Source organism: Cervus canadensis, chromosome 33 (assembly GCF_019320065.1).
Source record: "Cervus canadensis isolate Bull #8, Minnesota chromosome 33, ASM1932006v1, whole genome shotgun sequence".
In the NCBI taxonomy this organism is placed as follows: domain Eukaryota; kingdom Metazoa; phylum Chordata; class Mammalia; order Artiodactyla; family Cervidae; genus Cervus; species Cervus canadensis.
The window spans coordinates 34476679-34485955 of NC_057418.1; positions in this window are offsets into that span (position 1 = coordinate 34476679).

Genomic DNA, 9277 nt, shown 5'->3' on the forward strand with positions numbered 1-9277 from the left:
TGAAAGCAATTATCCTTCATTTAAAAAATAAATTAATCTAAAAAATGAAAAAAAAAATTACTGAAAAAGCTCTGCCTAAATGACAAAGTCTGACCATGTCTCTCCAGCTGGTCAAGGTCATTAGTGTGGACACTCACCCCCTCCACATATGGCTTGGATTTTAAAACCTAAGTTTGTACATTATACTTGGGAAGACAATCTGAGAAAAAAAAAAAACTGAATACTGGAAAAAGATAAATTCTGAGATAAGATTAAGAAAACAATAGAAACGAATAAGGTAAATTCTACTGTGTGTTAAGTGTAAATGCCATCAAGTTATTAGGGAACTATTTTGGTGGCGTTTTCACTTATATGGATTCTTCTTCCATCCTTACCATTGATAAAAGAATAAAATATAAGAAGCATTTAAAAACATCTCATATATTTGTTAATTGTTATATTTGTATATATATTCTTATATATGTAAATATATGAGATGCTTTCAAATCCTCCTTATTTATTTGTATGGCATAGAGACACAAACATAGAGAACAAATTTTGGACACAGTGGAAGAAGGAGAGGGTGCGACAAGTTGAGAGAGGAGCACTGACATATATACGACGCCAGGCGTAAAACAGATAGCCAGTGGGAAGCTGCTCCGTAACACAGGGAGCTCAACTCAGTGCTCTGTGATGACCTAGACAGGTGGGATGAGGTGGTGGTTGCGGGGGAGCTTCAAGTGGGAGGGGACATATGTATACTTATGGCTGATTCATGCTGCTGTATAGCAGAAGCCAAAACAGTATTTTGGATCAATTATACTCCAATTAAAAAAAATTAAAAGCTGTTATTCATGAAGCATTATAAAATACTTCAAAATATTTTGTGAAGTAAAATATTTAGGATATGATGCATTCATAATTATCCTTCTAGGAAGAAAATATCTTTCCAACATTCTGCAAGCAATTAACTATATCTTTATTGGTATCTTTAAAAATTAGATAAAATTGAAATTATGGCATAAATTATGCTAAGCCATTTATGCAAAGGTATCATTTTGCAATCAACTAAACAAGGATAATTTAAAGTGTAAAAGTTTTGCTCCACTAATGGATAAAGAGAAACACTTTCCTTACTAAGCGGTCAGTTTTCATTCCAATCCCAAAGAAGGGCAATGCCAAAGAATGTTCAAACTACAGCACAGCTGTGCTTATTTTGTGTGCTCATAAAGTTATGCTCAAAATCTTTCAAACTAGGCTTCAACAGTACAAGAACCAAGAACATCTAGATGTACATGTTGGATTTAGAAAAGGCAGAAGAACCAGAGATCAAATTGCCAACTTTCCTTGAATCACAGCAAGGGAATTCCAGAAAAATGTCTACTTCTGCTTCATTGACTGTGTTAAAACCTTTGACTGTGTGGATCACAACAAACTATGGAAAATTCGTAAAGAGATGGTAATATCAGACCACCTTACCTGTCTCCTGAGAAACCTGTATGCAGGTCAAGAAGCAACAGTGAGAACCTTACATAGAACAATGGACTGGTTCAAAACTGAGAAAGGAGTAGAACAAGGCTGTATGTTGTCACCCTGCTTACTTAACTTATATGCAGAGCACATCATGAGAAATGCTGGGCTGGATGAATCACAACCTGGAATCAAGATTGCCAGGAAAAATATCAGCCACCTCAGACAGATGATACCACTCAAATGGCAGAGAGTGAAGATGAACTACATAGCATCCTGTTGAGGGTGAAAGGAGAGAGAGAAAAAGTTGACTTAAAACTTAGCATTCAGAAAAATTAAGATCATGGCATCTGGTCCAATCATTTCATGGCAAATAGATGCGGAAACAATGGAAACAGTGAGAGACTTTATTTTTTTGGTCTCCAAAATCACTGCAGATGATGACTGCAGCCATGAAATTAAAAGACACTTATTCCTTGGAAGAAAAGCTATGACCAACCTAGACAGCATATTAAAAAGCAAAGGCATTACTTTGCCAATAAAGGTCCGTCTAGTAAAAGCTATGGTTTTTCCAGTAGTCGTGTACGGATGTGAGAGTTGGACTATAAAGAAAGCTGAGCACCAAAGAATTGATGTTTTTGAACTATGGTGTTGGAGAAGACTCTTGAGAGTTGCTTGGACTGCAAGGAGATCCAACCAGTCCATCCTAAAGAAAATCAGTCCTGGGTGTTCATTGGAAGGACTGATGCTGAAGCTGAAACTCCAATCCTTTCACCACCTGATGTGAAGAACTGACTCATTGGAAAAGACCCTGAAGCTGGAAAATATTGAAGGTGGTAGAAGGGGACGACAGAGGATAAGATGGTTGCATGGCATCATGGACATGAGTTTGAGTAAGCTCCCAGATTTGGTGATGGACAGGGAAGCCTGGCGTGCTGCAGTCCATGGGGTCACAAAAAGTCAGACACAACTGAACAACTGAACTGAACTGATATCATTTTGCATCCCACACAATAAGAAATGAGCCCTCGTTGTTCCACATCTCCAGGCGCGGGTATTGTCAGATTTCTAAACTATTATGTAAAATGCAATCTTAAATTTGCATTCTCTTAAACACTAAGGGTGTATGCTTCAGGTTCTACTTTGCCATTTGTTTCTCTTAATTCATGAAGTGATTGTTCAATTCTTTGATAATTTTAATATCTCTCCCTCTTTCCCTTTAATATTTAGTCATGAAAGTTCTTTACACCTAATTGTTTCATCGGTATGCTCTTGTTGTTGCTATTCGGTAGCGTCTGACACTTTTGAGACCCTGTGGACTCCATCTAGCCCACCAGGCTCCTCTGTCCACAGAATTTCCCAGGCAACCACACTGGAGAGGGCTGCCATTTCCTTCTCCAGGGAGTCTTCCCCACCCAGGGATCGTACCTGCATTTCCTGCATAAGCAGGCAGATTCTTTACCCCAGAACTCCCTGGGGAGTCCCAGGTATGCTCTTACATACAGGTGTTTACTGTGTAAAGAAGTCTAGAATACAAAGCATGTCTGTCACGCTGCTGTTGTAACCTGAGCGAGGTGGAACTTCCTCCCATCCACACACCCGTGCACTTTCTATCTCTTACCCAATGTATTCATCTTTCTTCCTGCTTGGCTTGCTCGTTAAAAGCAATCAATGGACACAAGCAAACACGCATAGACATCACAGAACATATCGCTTCCCTTCAAATTCACTTTGTGTGAGTTGGCATGATGTGCAGATGTTGCGGAATCATGGCAGCAACTTGTAAATGATGCATGAAAAGGAAACAAAATATCCCAGCTCAGCGTGTGCAGGGCAGTCAGAGGTTTAGGGTTTGTGTGTGTGTGTGTGTGTGTACGCACAAAACTGAGAGCTAGCATGGCCTCCCATAGTTTCCCCTCGAGTTAAAAAAATCCTCAGCTATAACTTGAAAAGACGTGCTCCAGATCCTCACTTCCTCACTGGCAGTGCTTTAGAAGCCAAATGAAATCCTAAAACATGGACAGTAAACCGTGCAGCTGAAATGAGTCATAAAATATGTGAAGTGTTTCTCCACATTTTAAAGGACACTTTCTAATCTGGAAGGAAGGATTGGTGAAAGTGTCTCACTTTTATGATCATCTGGCACTTAAAAATTTCCTTGCAAACTAGTCCTGACATATTTCATGATTAAGGTGGTGCTGTGTAACCCGTTACTCTGAGATGTAGGCTAAGGCTCATGTTTATAATAACAGGCTCACAGTCCACTTTAGGTTAAGGAGAGACATTCTCACGTTTCTTGAAAATATGGAAATTAACAACAACAAAAAAGAAAATATGGAAATTTAAAAAAAGATAATATGGAAATTAAAAGAGTAGACTCCATACAGCGATATTACAGGGAAAGAGTCTCAAGATGACTATCTGATTTTGCATTTTTAAGAAGAAGCCATTGTTTCTTGTTATATGATAGAACTAGAAGCTTAAATTGACAAAACTGCTAACAGATGTAAACTTTGAGATATATTATGTGTGAATTTTCTCAATGTCTGTAATAAAAATAAAAAGCAGTCTTTTATAAATGAAATTATTTAAAATTTTCCAAGTTGGTTAGTCTCTGTCTCTTACAGAAGAAATAATTATGATTTCTTTCTTTTGAACAAGCTTCTCTCTGAAGAGGGGTGAACTATTCCCTTGGATTCTGCTTTTGTCCTGGAATAGAGGTATCCTCAGGTTAAACACATTTTCCTTCTTTACCAGGATATTCAGAGTTTAATTGAACACCAGACTGTGTCATGCAGGCCACTTTACACACCACACCCAGCTTGCATTTTGCCTTATTTTTAATCTGTTGGTTATCTACATAGTCAGTGCCTTAATCAGGAAACATTGTTGTGATTTTTATACCTATGATATTGAGGAAGATCACTGAACAGATGATTTATCAACCAAGATTTATCAAGAATATGGTTTTATACTTCATATTTAAATGTACTGGTGAAATGGAAAAAATATTTTTTTTACCATAGTGGAGATATTTTTACCATAGTGGAGAAGAGAAAGGCAGAAAATTCTATTTTCATTGTCTCTTTCTTAAAAAAAAAATCAGAGAATGAGATAGAATAAGCATTTAATTTGTTGAGGTATCTTTCTGTGTTATTATTGGGTTTTCAGAGCCCTGTAGCAGCAGATTATTAACAGACACTGGAGTCATAAAATCATGATGTGAAGGAATAGATGAGGATTGAATTAAATGGGAAGTCAAAACTCAGCCAGAGCTCTCCCGGAGGGTCAGTGGTAAAGAATTCATCTGCCAATGCAGGAGACCCAGGAGACCCAGACTCGATTCCTGGGTCAAGAAGATCCCCAGGAGGAGGAAATGGCCACCCACTCCAAATTCTTGCCTGGAAAATCCCATGGACAGAGAAGCCTGGCGGGCCACGTCCACGGGGCCAAAAAGAGTCAGACAAGACTTGGTGACTGAGCTCGCATGCATGCGAAACTCAGCTACACTGTGTTATCCTTCAAAAGTGCTAGAGGAATGTTTGGGATGTTTTTCTGTGCATTACTTTTCATTTATCATAGACAATTTTTTATAGCTTAAAAATCTTGAGAATTTTTTTTAAAAAAATCTTTGAATTCTATATCTTGAAATTATTTTAAGAAAAATCTGTTATGTTCTGAAAAGTAATTTTCCAGTCACCCAAAAACTCATCAGACATCATGACTACTGATAGGAAGCCATTAGGTAAATTTAGCTTTCTTACAAATAAGCTTCTAATAATCATGTTTAGCTTCTGACAACTTCACATATTTTTACATTATTCGTAATATATTCATATCTTGAACCTGACTTGGTTTAGAACTCCAGCACACAGAAAGCCAGATTTCCCCTGGGACTCTGTGCTATCCTTAAAGACATGTCATGCACGCACCCTTCTCTGTCATTTCTATCTCAAAAACCCAACTAAAGAATATCTACTTAAATACATTGCTTATTAAATATACAGATTCTTAGTTTGGTATATAGGTTCTCCTGAGAAACTCGTTGCCTTTTAGTTATAGAATTTTTGATAGAAATTTACTTACCTGTGTCAGAAACACAGTCTCAGAACCTCATGTTACTTCCTTGGGGGATAAATTTTCCACGGCAATATTTTACATAATTAGAAAGCTTCTCTCCAGTGAGAGATTAAGTGTTTCTCTCTTGTTCCCATCTCCTCCTCCTGGATTTAATGTATTTCCAGGTCAATTCCCATATAGATCCAATTATTTCTACTCCACTTACTTAGGAAATTTAGCCAATACAACTCTCTCAGCCTACACTCTCTGGAATATAGCTTAGATTTTATCCTCATGTAAATGGTATATTTCACGGTTAATATATCAGACATTTGTTGATCCACTAAAATGACCCTGATCATTCCCAAATATTATTCTTAGGATAATTTTCAGAAACCAAAAATAACATTTGGTATAAATGTCAGTGTTTCAACTAGCTTCTCTTTAAAAAAATATTGTTTCAATTTTCTGAATTAAAAATATTGCTGTCCTTAGTGACAACTTTGACTAATGACTTAATGAAACTTTTATAAATCAGAAAAAGAACACAATGCAAAATTGGAAGATTTTTTTAAAAAATCAGTTTTGGAAAGATCATTTGGATCTCCTTAGAAATGTGAGCTTATAGTTCTGAGAGGATTTTTATCACTTTTAAAATTCTTACTTATCTATTTTCTTACCTGTGTTGTGTCTTGCTACAATATGTAGCTAATACCAGTATGTCAATATGTCTACTTAACAGTGGAATGAAAATGAATGAATAATGCTAAAAGGTGTTCTATTCTTAGAACAGATTTCATTATAATAGGAAATTTGGGGAGAAACAGCAAAGAATGTACTCAGAGAATGTAAAAACTAGTTTTGAGGATAAATTATGAGTAAGACAGTCTTCCTCCCTGTCTTATGCAAAATCTAAACTGTACATTTACCCTATTCTTAGGGATTTTAGGATCTACAGGACTTGGATAACATCAAAAGGAAACTTGACATGTGGTATGCAAAACCAGTGACTCTGGGAAAAATTTCTTCTACAGAAATAGGCAAAGCCCTGTGCAGAGTCTATATTGGTACTACCTGAATCTGACCAAACAACTTTACTCTTGGAAGACTAAGGAATTCCAGGTCAGCTGAGCTGGACATTGTAAGACCAATAGAAAAAAAGTGTGTTAGTTGCTCAGCAGTGTCTGACTCTTTGCAACCCCATGGACCATAGCCCACCAGGCCCCTCCATCCATGGGATTCTCCAGGCAGGAATGCTGGAGTGGGTTGCCATTTTCTTCTCCAGGGGATCTTCCCAACCAGGGATTGGACCCGGGCTGCCCACTTTGCAGGCAGGCTCTTTACCATCTGGAAGCCCAGCAGGAGAAAGGAAGAGGGGAATGAGCGGCACTTTTCAGCTGTGTTGTCATCCTGCCCGTTTTACTCTTTCGAGCTAGAGGAGTCTCACTCTGCCTTTCCCCGCTTATGAGACTTCCACTCTTGGATGAGTTGGTTACTCCTATAAACAAATGTGAGCCCCAGTGAGTCACCTGGGAAAAACATCACGTCCCAGAGGTTCTAATAGCAACAAGGGAGAAAAAGATTGGAACAAACCCAAGAACTGGCAAAACATGGCAGCTATAGGAAATCACATAAGTTAGGGTGCTCCAGAGAAGCAGAACCCATAGCTGGAGACCCAAGGGAGAGCCTGTTTTGGTTCTAGTTTAAAGGCCATTAGCCTGACACAGTCCCCTCTTGCTTGGGGGGATATCCATCTTTTTGTGGAGCCAAGGTTTCAAGTTATTGTATGAGACCATGCATTATAAAGAACAATCTGCCTTACTAGAATCCCACCAATTAAAATGTTAACCTCATCCAAAATATCATCACAGAAACATTCAGAATAATGTTTGACTACATATCTGGGCACCATGGTTCAGCCAAGTGTTGACACATAAAATAAACAAAAACAGAAACAATGCATTCAGCAGATAAAAAAAGAAAAAGGAGGTTCAAGAGAATCATTAAAAAGATATGATGGAGATAAAAAATAAATATGATTTATCAGATAGAAATTCAACTGAAGAAATAAAGATAGGGAATCATCATTATTCATACCTGTGAAACCTCAAGAATCACATGGAATTGGTATTTCATTGAACAAAGAGAAAGTATAAAGTGATGAAAATAATAAAATTCTTAGAAGATGTAAAAAATTGTGAGTAGTTCAAGTTACAGTAAAAAAAGAACACATACGTGGAAGATAAGAATTATACAAAGAACATTGGGTGCACATGTCTCTTGCAGAGGAAAATGCCCATGAGTTGAGGAAATAGCTACACCTATTTCTTCAATAGCTATTTAAAGGATCCACCTGAATCTAAACTGAAATGATGAGACAATCGCAAACACAGGCTCAACTTGGTTAAAAAATGTGCAATTTTCCAGATAAAAGTTCATGTTTTCTATAAAGGATGCAGTATCAGACTCTGCATGAGGAATCAATCTACTGAAGGATGAGGATCAGAAAAGCAAAGTGAATGAAGAATCATCGACATAAGGGCTTATGGATGCTTACAGAATTGCTTACAGAACTAAGATTAAGTGGGAAGGAAATGGGAGATGATAGTATGTAAAAAACCATATGATCTGAAAATATAGGACAGAAATGTAAAAATAGAGAGAATGTGAAGAAACAGTATATAAACTAGGCTACTTCAGCTATCAAGATTAGTGAGATAGCATTGGTATAGCTATTCTGAGAGACTTATATGTGCATTGATGAGATATTCCAGTTCTGTCATCTCCTGTGACCCTGATAACTAGGATTCTCAGTCTAAGTGAAAAGAGACACAGATGTAATGTTGAAGATATAGAATAGAAACTGTGCTGTCCTGAGAATTAGAAAAGCAAGCATAAAGTGACAAGGTATGGGGTAACTATTAGGTAAATACATCTTTGTATTTTACATATATATAATGTATTTTATATATATTATAATATAATATATAATGTATTATATATATATATGTATTTTACATATATAATATATAATGTGTATATAAGTAAAATACATATACATTATAATTTATGCTATATACATAATATATACATTATACATTATGTACATATGTGCTTATTATACATTATACATTATATGTTATATACATACTGTATATGTTATATACAACACTTTTATATATATATATATAAGTTAAAATATGTGATGATTGGACACTAGCATATCTCTGATGATCCCTACCTCCTGGAGATACTCTCCCACTTGAGTCTACAGATAAGAGTGCAGCCCATAGGCCCTTCAACTTTACCTTGTAAGATCCTAAATAAAAGACCCAGATTAGCTTTGCCCTGAAGCTCAGTCCAGTGAAGACCCTGGAATTCATTAGAGTCCAAAGACAAAAACTATGTCATGCCCATAGACTTTAGATTTGAATACTGAAATGCCATTTTCTATGTAAAGAGACTGGAACTTCTTGAAGAAACTGATGAACTTAAATCTTGAGAAGGAAATGTGCAAGAAGAACATGAGACAAGGAAATGATCAGAGTACTAGGTTTATGTCAAAAGGAGTAAGAAGCCAGCTTGAAAAGCCCTCACTGCCAAAGATATGGAACTATCATAAATGTAATAACAATATGTGTAAAGGGTTTGGCTTTCCTTATGTGTAAAGGATTTTATCTCATTAAATATATTTAAACCATAAGTTACATTAAATAAGATGAACTAGCTGCCTCTGAAGATGCTAGAAAAGCAATTCATTTGCCTTAAA